A 13,184-nucleotide genomic window follows, 5' to 3' on the forward strand; every position below is an offset into this window, starting at 1 on the left:
AAGTTGGATGATTTTTACCGGGAGGAATAAAATAAAACACAAAAAGAACAAGTATAAACATTTTGAAAAAATTAAGAACTATTCCTTTTTGATATTTGTGTCTTTTAAACTAGATTAGTGTTCTATCTGCCTTAATATTCGTTGCCATTAGAAATAAATATGGATGATACAAGAACAAGAATATAAATATTTTTAAAAATATAGACTTAAGTATAGCTACTTTAAATTTGTGTATTCTCCATGTTTGTATCTATTCCTATATAGTCAATTAAGTGAAATCCATAAAAAAACACAAAAGTAGATTCTGTTCATTGGAAATTCACATACAAATATAACCAATATATTTATCAAATCCCTATTAAATATATTAATATATCATTAAGCCAGGTGCTAAGGAAAAGAAAGCATGAAAAATATATTGAAGTCCTTGACATCCAGGAGTGTTACTGTTTTTTTCAGACTAAAAATAAGAAAATCAGGCCTGTGTGTGTGTGTGTGTGTGTGTGTGTGTGTGTACATGTTTCAACTGCATAATCCTATATACTCCATCTAGAATTTTGCTCAAAATTCTCTGTACATAAAATAAAAACCATAATATATTCTGCTTTCTATTTCAGAATAAATTAATAGATTTACTGGAAAAAGAGATTGTGTAATATTTAATATCTCCAGCCAGGTGTTCCCTCACAGGAAGGAGTAAACCTTCTTTCTTTTGTCGTAGGAAAAGTCAATTTTTTCCTTCTTCTATGTTATTTTTCTAATATATATCATTATTTTAGTATACTTTTCTCATTTTTCTCAGAAACAAAAACATTTTCAATGATTCAAATTTTAAGCAAAAATGTTACAAAACTTAATACAAAGATACTAACACACCACTTCATTATATAATACAAGAACAGAATTCAATTACATAAAATGACAATTTTGCCTTAAGATTAAATAAATTCCTGACATTAATCTTTATTACTATGGCTGATGTGGCTGATGGTAAATTATCAATTCCAAGGACTCTTTTTATTGGACATAATTATTCAGATTTACCAGGTGCCTCTAAAGAAGATGTTATCAAATAACTTGTTCAACTTGAGTGTTGTAAATAATTGGGACAGACTGGTGCTCAGCCAACGTAGTATAAAAAATAAATAGAGCACACAGGAATGTCTGACAAGGTAATAGGTCCATAAAATCTATCAACTTTCCTGAGGCAGTGGAAAATTTCTGTTCTCAACATAATATTCTCTATTTTGTCTATATATGAATATAATATTGCTTTAAGAATAGATAGATCAAAAACATATCTAAGGTGCACTTCCTTAATATTAGAATTACAGCCAACACAACTGAAATATTTTTGAAAAAAATAGTGTTAAAATGGACAGCTCACTACAATATGAATAGAAACAATGTATTATTTTTCTCTTACTCTTGATCATAAAAATGGACTTCAACTTTTTGGAAGATTCATCTTTCAAACAAAGTTTATAATGAAAAGGGTTTTGGTAACAACATGCCCTTTTGTATTCATGCCTCTCTTTCACAGCATGAGGAGCGGATCTGAGTTTTTACCTACATCTACAGACACATTACAATCTTTAGAGTAAAAACATAAAGATATACACGTAATATGATAACTTCTTGCAAATGAAAATAAATTGACCCAAGAAAACGGTTAAGAGTTTGAATCAAAAATATCACAAAAAATGAACTAATTTCAATGAGGTTAATTTTAACAATTGGATATTACAAATTAAGTACATTTTAAGACAGTTTTATTGATCCTGAATTCAGTCATAATGTATAGCTAACTTGCACAAACTAAAGCATTCATAGACACAAACGGACTATTCAAGGTCTCATTCAGGACTCCACTGGGATTCTACCTCTCCAGTAAGCTCTGCCTCACCTCCACAGTCAGCTGCAATTTCTTCCCCTTCTGAATTCCCCAAACACATGTTATCTCTTCTATTCACTTGTAAATTAATCATGCATGGCAGGATGGCATTTTTTTAAACCTTGCCATACTAATTTAATTTGCCTGTGTGTTTTGTTCCACCAATTAGATATGAAGCTTACAGATGGCAGTGAATTGTCTCTTACCCTTTCTATTAGGGTACCATGCCACACATTTGGTTGCTTGCATATCTCTCTACCTTGTCATTGTACGTGTATACTAATGTTTTTCTATTTTCTTCAAAGAGTAGCAGTAAGTACAATTTGTAATTAAGTACTACCTCACTAATCTCAATAATTACTAGTTAATCTTCTTCAGAATAAAACTCTACAAGATGCCTAATATATGTGAAAACTGTTATTTTCTTAATTTATAAAGATAACTTCCTCATGGAATTTGACTATCTCTCTGTTTAGCATCTCCTCTGTTGACCCTATAAATTTTGGGTCACCTCCAGGATATGTTCCCTATTTCCCACTCCTCTCCTCCAGCCTGTGATGGATGCCCTTTGTATATATGCCTGTACCTGCTAGATATCTCATAGTAAGAATGATTTTGTAATGTACAATTTCTTATCTCTGTTCCCACTGTGCTTTGCTTAATTTTCACATAAGACCTTCACTCCATTCCATCCCTGGCATGACACAATATCTGGCACATCAGGGACTATGCCACCCCCACCTAAAATGTAAACTTCTGAGCTTAGGGGTTTAATTTATCCACCTCTATGTCTAACTACATATCTAACAACCTGCACACAGCACAGTGACTGACAATTGCAATGTCGTTAAATGCATGTTAAATGGTTGGTTGTAATAATTTGTATATATTTCATGAGGTTTAGCAATAACAACTAATACATTGTGAGATCCCAACAATAAATAGCAAGTTTTGAATTGATGGACATTGAATATAGATGCTCTTGACTTATCATGGAGTTATATCCCAATAAATCCATCATAAATTGAAAATATCATAAGTAGAAAATGCATTTAATACATCAAACTTACCAAATACCATAGCTTAGCCTAGCTTACCTTAAATGTGCTTAGAACACTTACGTTAGCCAGCAGTTGGACACAATCATCTGGCAACACAGTATAGTGTAGACCAGCAGTCTCCAAACTTTTTGGCACCAGGGACCAGTTTCATGGAAGACAATTTTTCCATGGACTGGAGAGTGGCCGGGGGTGGTTTTGGGATGATTCCAGTGTATTACATGTATCGTACAGTCAAATCTTTTTGCTAATGATAATCTGTATTTGCAGCCACTCCCCAGTGCTAGCATCACAGCCTCAGGTCTCAGATCATCACACATTCAATTCTCATAAGGAGCGTGTGCCCTAGATCCCTTGCATGCACAGTTTACAGTAGGGTTTGGGCTCCTGTGAGATCCTGTGGCTGACTGGGAACTGTGGCTCACTGCTGCTGCCCAGAATCGCAAGAGTATCATAGCACATATAGCTAGCCTGGGAAGAGGTGAAAATTCAAAATTTGAAATACAGTTTCTACTGAATGTGTGTTCCTTTCACACCGTCACAAAGTCGTAAGTTGAACCACCAGAATTTCGGGACTGTCTGTATACGGTGGTGTGAAAAGTAAGATAAAAGATTAAAGTTTACTTGAAATACCAACAATACTATCGAGAATGTTGAAGTATTGTAGCAAGGGTTTATTCTGTGGGTAAATTGTTACTCCATCCTGGATACTAAAATTGAGTAGGTTCACCCACAGTGGTTCTATGGTGAGTCTGTCTGACCAGTAGTGCTAGAACAGAGAAACTTCCTGCTGTGTGTGTGTGTGTGTGTGTGTGTGTGTGTGTGTGTGTGTGTGTGTGTGTGAAGGTAGGTGAAGCAAGTAAGGGCTGTTCTGGAAGGAACAGAAAAGTTTTGCTCTTTTCAGGCATAAGAGAGGAAAAGAAGAAGACAGACTGAATATGATCAAACTTCTCCCAAAGTTACCCCTCAGGCACATTTTCCCACCAGTTCTGACGCAGAATGGGTGAAGAGAGGCCCATATGATTGAACATTCCTCATATGGAGAGAGAGCAAGAGCAGGGAAGTGGCATTGTTTAGACATATTGAGTGAATACAAAAAGTACACAAATATACTGTTATCAGATGTATGCATCAAGAGGAAGAATATATATGGATAGCCATGGAAGTTCTGCATCATTTTTTCTCTCTTAAGTAAATAAAAAGTGGCACTTGAAAACAGAAAAACAACGAAGAACAAGGTCACACCTGACTCTAACAAATATCACAAGGTGGGAAAACATAGTAGAAACCAGGAGTCATGTTTCAAATCTAATGCACAACAGCTATAATACAGCCCCCAATTTTTGATATGTGTCCTGCTAGCAAGTATGAATATTAAATTTAAAAGCATCGAACATTTTCAAGGTGTAATTCACAGTTTATAAACCATTAAATCATTCTCATTCAGTCTCATTCCTTATGTCTTCCACTGTCTTGACTGACTCTTTTCCACTTCCATACTTACCTCATTCTGTCTTTTTTTCTAGTCCCAGATCAGTTATGTTATGACCTTCAACATTTTCCCCAGAAATATATGGCACTACCAAGTGTCCCTCTTTTCTAAGCCTCTGTTTTACCTTGAAGCAGATGTGCATATGCATATGTAATACATTTTGGACGAAGCTTCCTTGATGTTTTTTTTTTTTCTTCCTGCTCAAAAACATTATACTGCTCTATTTTATAGGAAGCAGAAAATTTTATGTGTTCAATTTAGTTTGCATTCCAAAGCAGTAACCGAAACCGTGCATTTGCTCCATTTGCTTACAAATAAGCAATTTATGGCTTGAATGAACTCCTTTAGTGATTACAGTTTTCAGGCAGGAGGACATAGTATTTAATATCTTAAAAAAATAAATATACCTCTCATAAATTTAGGGAGTCACATGATAAAATAACATGAGAGCATTCATGTTGCCAAGGGGCAAATGAGTTTGTAGCACACAAGAAAAACTGCTATGCAAGAATAATGGAACAGTTGTGGTGGTATTATTACCCACGGCAATCTCCCTCTATCTTACCCAGGTAACTCTCTGAAATAAGTACTGCATTCTACCCAACTAATGAGGAAGTCTAAAGTAGGTGATGGCAGTATCAGCGAACTAGGCTTTGAGCTGTCTGTGAGAAAAACATTACTTAAACACAATATCTCAGATAAATGTTCAAATATATAGAATAACTCTTTACTTGCTTTTTGGACATAAGAACTAGTCCTGTTTTTACTTTCTGGTGTTTGGGGGATATATGATTTTGGAGGACAACAGCATAGAGTAATTTGCATCCTGAGGCATAGTTTAAAGGAAAACTTACATTCTCCAACTTACTTATATTTTTTCATTTTTGATTTTTTTCTAATGGCAAGAAAGTGACACATCTAGCCTCTGAAGATGAAGTTGGTATCTTTTGGGGGTAAATATTTATTTTTGTTAATTTAAAATATATTAGTTGTTACTTTCTAAAGTCTCATTGTGACTATAAACTGCTATTGCCTCAATGAACATAAATTCTTTAAAGGAATAAAATGCTTCAGAGAATACCTTAAAATTTTTAGTCATTTTAATTTAGTCCAGGATTTTAACTAAATTTCCTGGTATATTACATTATTATTTTATAAATTATTAAAAAAGAACAATGATCAAAAAGAGAGGCTACAATAGCATTTCCAGGGACTGGATTGTTTAAAATGAAATATAACAAATAATAAATTATTTTTATTGGTCAAATTAATTTTGATAGGAAAGTATCTGATATATTGACAATCATAAAACTGTGTAATATGTATGTTTTGAGTTACTTGTTACATGAGACCATGTCAACAAATGTCTAATAATTCGGTATATAATAGGATTTACGATACGAATTAATGCAATTTCTCTATTCATCACTCTGAGTGCTTTAAATATTTTAGGTCAAATGCACCTAGAATCATACAAACAATTTTTAAAAATTTGGGTTTTTCCTTCCATGCTATGATTCTGAAGCAAGGATTTTTGAATTTGCAGTATCTTTCAGATTATTTGATTCCATGATACCACCCACCACCCTTCTCATATACTTGGAAAATCATTTTTCCATCTCCCTGCCGGTATTTATGGTTGCTGGTAATAGAAACTTCTACGTTTCTTTTTACTCATGGCCATTTGAAATCCAAGAATTTTTTAGCATCAAACTCAACCTGGCAAGTGTTAACTTGGGTGGTTTTATTGTTCTTATGAAACAGTAGAACTTCATGGAAAACAAGCACTCCAAGGGCCTAAGCTTGTGTTAATGTATATGTTATTTTGCCCAACACTTAGGTCACAAGACCTCTCTCCTGTTAGAACATTAAACAAGCTTCTCTCAAGTTTAGGCCCCTCCTGACATAACATCTATTACATGCAATAGGCATATTATCAGGAGAGTCTGAATAAAGCTACTTTTCAGATGCTTTTTCAAAAAAAATTTTATTTTTTTGGTACTAGGAGAGATTCTCTGATTTTATCCTTGTCAACTGTTTTTGACATCTTACTGTCTTTAGTATCAGCTCATAAGCACTCAAGAGTCTAGTACACGGGTTCTTCTCACTGGTCCAGAAGAGTATTAAAATATAGAGAGATAAGTAAAAAGATAAACAGTATTCTAAGTCAAGAGGACTAGAATTTAGTAAGGGTGGGGATTGAGGGTCAAGAAAAATTAAGCTGGAGAATTTAAAGCATAATGACAAGGAGTCAAAACAACGTCTTGCTCTATTCCAGTTGTTTGTGAGAACTCCAGAAAAAAAAATCTAATTTATGTTATACTCATATTGCCATTAACAATTTAAAAGAAAAAATCACAATCAAAAACAAAATTGTGTAATAACAGAATATGTGACAGGTTAGAATTTCAAATATAACTTTTATGTTGTCATGTTTAATAATAAACAAGAGAAAATAAGCAATGTTAACATTAAATAAAAATGCTGTCAGTTTTACAAAAAAATGTGATCCACCACTCTTTTTCATATACTGTGTTAATAACTGGGAATTTACTAACAATAATACTTGATACAAGCTCTCAAGGAACTATAGTTTATAATTACGAAGGTGGAGATTCAGAATACATGGAAAGAAATGTGATAATTAATACACTATTTTTTCAATATATACTGGGGAACAGTTTACACTTGCCTTTGTGGCTTTTATCATAAGCCACAATAAAATCTTCTCTGTTTTTTCCTTTCCTATCATCTTTTCTATTAGAGCAGAAAAACTTCATCAGTCTTATCACCTGACTGTCAGCATCTTTGGAGATCTCATCTCTTCTTTCATTTACACTCAGCATAGTCATGCATATGTTGAACATCATTTTTGCTTTGTTTAATGCACATAATTAATTTTTTTCCAATTCATATTTTGAGAAGGAGTCATACCTTTTTTAAAATATGTATACCTGTGGCTTAACAACATGGTACCGATAAAGTGTAGTGAACATTAGAGACAACTGTGGTGATAATGAATACAGAACAGTATTCCTACTTTTGATTTCCCACACTCAGTAAATTACCAAATTTTATAAATTAATCTGTGAAAATATCTGGTTATTTTCTCTTCTTTGAGTCATGTGAGTAAAGATTGGATTTAGATTATGTATACTTTTAAGGTAAATGTTACACACAGCCCTGCATGTGAGGAAAATTGGCACTTTATTCACAGTTTCTTTATTTATATATTCTGCAACTTCCTTAAGTAATGGGACTTTTAAATACTGCCAATGCTAAACTATAGGTGATAGTATTACACTTGCTTGTTACCTCAGGAAATATAAAGGTCAATGAGAAGAAATTTGTGATATCCTCAACTTGTCTAAAGATAGCACAATCTAAATAAATTGAAAATATCATTATACTAGATACTTATTTTTCAAAATCAGATATGCTACAAGTATTTATATAAACTCTATCAGTGCATTACTCAATATATTACCTCTCATTATGTAATTTTAAAAAATCAAGTTAATTCACGTGGCTTATGTGAGGATTTATATTTTATATGAAAAAAATCTGTTCAAAGATGCTGTTAATATTTTTTACCAAGTTTAGACTTGCTTATTCATTTTGACATGGATCCTCAGTATGAAATGCAATATCTGTAGATGACATGTCACATAAATGAGCAGAAGAATAGATGTGAAAGACTTAATGATAAGCTGTAGAATTTAATACAGCTGTGAGATACACACCTTGTAAAGGCTTCAATTCATTTCCTATTTGAGTATAAATAACACTGGAAAAAATAATAATTCTGCTTCATAATATAATTCCCCGAATTTAATGAATATCTACTGCATATATGGTATGCTTCTTGATACTGCAGGTTATCTAAAGCCGAATATAATAACATCTGTGGCAATCAGGGTAAGCCCACGACGGGACAAGACAGACCAATAAAGTAGAATGGAATCAGCACTTCTTATCTAGTAGGTTATATGAGTACTTTCCTTATTATATGTCTCTTCCCTGACCTCTTGCTTAACATCTTTCCAGAAAGTAGTTTTTATGAATATGGTTTTCAATCAATCTCAGAATTGACCTGCTTTACTGAATTTGACCTATTTCTGAATGCCATTTATCTCTTTAAATTTGTTCCATCTCCCATTTCTGGACTCCCCCAGGCCTGTCTGATGGACACTGCAGTACAACGGCTAATTATCTGTGCTGATGAAAATGCAAAGATATACAATTACATTGATCAAAGTCAGAATTCTTACCTTCAAGGTGCTCATAATCTAGAGGAAAATCAAGTAAATGAACAAACCACTGCAATAGAACATGAAATAGGTAATTTATGAGCCATGTCAGAGCCTATCAGAAAACCACCTTATAAAGTATGGCCATGATATCCAAGGTTAAAGTAAGACCCTAAGCATTTTAAAAATATGATGATTTCTGATAATTATAAATAAATGTAAGAAAATTTAGTGAACACTGACTATGTGCTTAGCACTGTTCAAAATGATTTACATGGATTAATTTATGAAGGAATTAAAGGACAGTTATATTATACAAAGCTATAGGAGACAGTCAAGACTTCACCTTACACAGTGTAACTCCCAAGAACATGCTGTTATATTTAAATAAGAAGTCCAATAAAATTCTGATACCTCGTAGAATCATATAAATGAAAAACATAGAAAACAGTTTCATTTCTTTCAAAAGCCTTTGTTCTTGTTTGTCTGTTGCCTTTTTTTGGTATCCACAGATTACTCACTGGATAATGGACCACTAGGTGAGAAGTATGTGAAGGGTTCCTTGCTATGTAGTGCTAATCAGGAGCTGCTCTTCCCTAGAAGGGGCTGGGAGAGAAACCGTGTAATGTAGATAGAAAAAAAGAGTACATGCAACATGGAAACACATTAAAGAACAAGAAAAGTTCAGGAAACTGCAAAACATGTAGACACAAGTTACAAGATGAAGTAGCACAAGAACAGAGAGTTTAACTCTGAATAAAATAAGGAATCAGTGAAGGATTTAAGAACATCATACTCAGATATGAATATCAGAAAGGCCTCTCTGACTAAAGAATTCTTATGATAGGACTAGGTAAGAACAGTTGTAGTCACACATGCCAAAATGGAAGTGAAGTAGTGAGAGCTGATCTAAGACAATGGCAGAGAGATGATAAAAAATCAAAACATAAAAGAGAACAAGAATGATGAATCAATGTCTTACAGACTGCTTAAAATGAGAAGGTAAGTAAAGAGAGATCATGACATATGCACGGCTTGGTCAAGTGGATAGGTTCTGTGCCTTCAATACATGAAGGAAAAGAGGCAGAGGGCTGTGGCAATGTTGGGACATGCTTTCATGTGTGCTCTTCTGTCAGGGATCATTTTTTGGCCCTACCAGTTATCCAAAGTCTGAATACAGGGCCTCATGCAATATTTTAAATGTTGTTATGGTTGTTTACATGGCAGGAGGACTAGATTTCTACTAGTTATTCCATCAAATGAGAAACCAGTAATCTCCTGACGCCCAACTTGAATGAATGACTTTTCATCATACAGAATAAAATTTATTCAAAGAACAATGGATAGATAGAAGATGTGCTTTTGACAAGTTTTATAACTTGTTAATAAACAAGTAGCAAAACTGTTACAAGACAGTTTTCAGATATATGAAGTATAAAACATTTCAGATAAAGTATAAAATGTTTTTATATTGATTTTGAAAATAGAAAACATGTATCTGACTAGTATATATCTTTATAAGAGTTCATTTGTCCTAGTTGAATATTAGCAGCACTAGTGCTACTAATTAGTGTACATGCACTTAAAATACTTTTCATTCTTAGATAATTATCTCCCATGTTTTGACAAAGTATATCTGACTATGCATATCAGATGTGTATGCATTTGGACAGTTTGTTTTTAACCTTCCCTGGGCATAGCATATTCCGACTGTTTTCCAATAGTCTACAATATATTTATATTCTATTAGTCAAATAATCATTGGCTGTTGTGAATACTGAACAAACACGCTGTCCTTTCTCCTTAAGAAGTAATGTTGGCGGGTGGCGCAGGAGGGGCCATGTGTGGCCATGCCAGGGGATGCTGGTGTTGGGCCCTGCATCTTGTCTCTCAACTTACAGTGGCAGTGGGCCTGCACCCCTGGCTCCTGGGCCCTTACACTGAGGGCTCAAAGTGTGTCTGCCAGGGGAAACAGGTGTAGGCAAATCAAATACATTGTGGCAGTCTGGGAAGATGGTTTTGATCCCAACATCAACCCGATAATAGAGGCATCTTTTAGGATCAGTATCAAAATGAGCTATATAAATAACTAATCTTGGATACAGCTGGACAAGAACTATGTTGTGCCTTAGCACTAATGTACTATCAAGGGTTAGCTGTAGCTAAATTGTTTATGACATCACAAAAGAGGAGACATTTTCAACATTAAAGAATTGGATAAAAGAGTTTCCACAGCATGACCCACCTAATCTTGTTGCCATTGTGGGAAATAAATGTGATCTTATTGATGGAAGAGAAGTCATGGAGAGAGATGCCAAGGACTACGCCGACTCCATTCATATAATTTAATTCACTGACACCAATCCATCTTCTGGCAGTAAAGGCTTCAGAGTTTGAAGACAGCCTTCAGAGCCAGAGCAAAGCTCAGCCTCAGCCTCTCAGACTTGATGATGAAGTAGGTGGTCTTGAACGTTAACAGGGGGCTGAGGTCTCTGCCACCAATTTTCATCTAGCACATATGAGTTTTTTTCATGTAAAATGGATTCACAGAAATTGACCAATTCCATTTTCTCTTTGGAGACTGCAGCAATGATATTTCAGTCTGTGGACTTCTGTTATGTAAAGAATCTCTGGTATACAAAGGGACCATATCATTGGCTTTTGACATTGTTGGAAAGGAACATATAATTGTATGGATGGTAGGATTAAACTGTTGAGTAGTTTTGTAGTCAAGATTTTAGGTAACATTTGTAAAGGGAAAATTAGCACTTTTGTGGTTGCTGAGGGAAAAAAGACCTTGTGGAGATTATAATTTCCTTGATTTCTATTACCACTGTTAGAGGGAGTTCTATCATTAAAATGTGGTAAGATATCATAATGGAGGGATGGCAATTATTATTTGAAGCTAAAATGGGTTATTTATAGGACTAATGGAAATTACTTCATCTTTGCCATCTCCAAAATACTTTTCATTGAAAACATTAGCCTAAGATATGCACAGCAAATTAACAATGATAACAGCAGAGCCTAGCTCACCGTGGGTTTGCTTCTGACCTTGTCATGCATGTGTCACAAACACATTATTGGCACTTTTAAAATAAACTCTCATGAGCAAGATAGTAATGGTAGAGAAGCTGTTGGAATAAATTGAATTGCATATGTTCTAAGCTGACTAGCAACAGTTTAAAAAAGAGGACAAAGAGAGAAAATAAAGCAAGTGGCATAAATGCTGTCAATTTTTTATTTAACCCAAGTATTTTGGTGGGGAAAAAGCAAGTACCTGTTGCTTAGCATATATGGAGTTATAGTCTATATTTATTAGAACATTGCTTACATATAGAAATGATGTAAATATATTGATAAATTCTAAAGTTTCATTTTAGAAAAAGAAGTAATATTCTGCTTCCACTAAGAAAATATCATGTATTTTGAAATATACCTTGATTTACTTTTGGATTAAGAGAAATAACAGACCAGATAATTAAATCATGATTTATATTATTTTTCTTTCCCTTCATAATCCTTTCAGATACTAATAGTCTTTTTAGATAGTTCTTCATATGTAAATACTATACGTTTTAAAATTCTACATCCCAACTAAAACAGTTTTGGACAGAGAATGAAGAGATGAGAAAAGCAAAATGACAAAAGCCTCAGGTTTTTTATACATGCTATATAGACTCCCTGTATTTATCATGTTCAGTAAGAGTTCAAGCCTGAACTCTTACTGAATCTAAGTATCATATGGTGTATAAATCACCACTTTATCACTGAGGCTTACTTTTCTTATTTTTAAAATGGGTAGGATGTTTGTTGTCATGGTTATATTGGCTTTCTGTGGCTGCCTTAACAAATTACCAAAAACTTAGTAGCTTAAAACAGGAGAACTTTATTCTCTCACAGTTGTGGAGGCTAGAAATCCAAAATCATGCTTTGGGCAAGGCTATGTTCCCGCTGAAGAGACTCCAGGGGAAATCTTGCCCTGCCTCTTTCAACTTAAGGTAGCTCCAGGTGTTCCGTGGCTTGTGGCAGCAAACCTCTGTTCTCTGCTTCCACCTTCACAGTGTTGTTTTCTCTTTGTTCCTCTGCCCTTCTCTAATGAGGACACCTGCCACTGACTATCCTTCGAAGTGAGGTATCACAAGAATAGAAGAATAGGCACCACATGTACTCGCCATCAAATTGGAACTAACTGATCAACACTAAGGTGCTCACACAGTAGTAATATTATTGGGGATTGAGGGGTTGGGGTGGGTAAACTCACAACTGATGGACGCGGTGAGTGTTGTGGGGGGGGCACTCCTCAGATCGTGGTTTGGGTGTGGCAAAGTCATAACATGTAACCGAAATGTTTGGACTCCTATAATATCCTGAAATAAAAATAAAATAAAACCTATGCTAAATTCAGGATCATCTTATCTGGAGCTTCTTAAGTTAATTACATATGCAAAGACTTTTTCTCCCCAAATAAGTTCATATCCACAGGTTGT

General features: G+C 34.3%; 1 pseudogene; it reads left to right on the forward strand.

Annotated features, from left to right (window-relative positions):
- Nucleotides 1-8,628: 8,628 nt before the first annotated feature.
- Nucleotides 8,629-11,142, forward strand: LOC123624154 (annotated as a pseudogene).
- The last annotated feature ends 2,042 nt before the right edge of the window (nucleotides 11,143-13,184 follow it).

This window comes from Lemur catta, chromosome 19 (assembly GCF_020740605.2).
Source record: "Lemur catta isolate mLemCat1 chromosome 19, mLemCat1.pri, whole genome shotgun sequence".
Lineage (NCBI taxonomy): Eukaryota > Metazoa > Chordata > Mammalia > Primates > Lemuridae > Lemur > Lemur catta.